The sequence below is a fragment of the Galeopterus variegatus genome, unplaced genomic scaffold (genome assembly GCF_000696425.1).
Source record: "Galeopterus variegatus unplaced genomic scaffold, G_variegatus-3.0.2 Scaffold1354, whole genome shotgun sequence".
Taxonomy (NCBI): Eukaryota; Metazoa; Chordata; class Mammalia; order Dermoptera; family Cynocephalidae; genus Galeopterus; species Galeopterus variegatus.
The window spans coordinates 233525-233860 of record NW_007727465.1 but is presented as its reverse complement, the minus strand read 5'-3'; positions in this window follow the sequence as shown (position 1 = coordinate 233860).

Sequence of the window (336 nt, the reverse complement as noted above, 5' to 3'; positions counted from 1 at the left end):
CACTCTCCTAAACTCATTCTATGAAGCAAACATCCTGATACCAAAACCAGGTAAAGATACAACTAAAAAATAAAACTACAAACCAATATCCTTGATGAATATAGATACAAAAGTCCTCAATAAAATACTAACTAACAGAATACAGCAACACATATGCAAAATTGTACACTGTGATCAAGTGGGATTCATCCTAGGGATGCAAGGTTGGTGCAACATATGCAAATCAATAAATGTGATTCACCATATAAATAAAATCAAACACAAGAACCATATAGATGCTGAAAAAGCATTTGACAAAATTCAACACTCGTTCATGATAAAGACTCTCTACAAGTT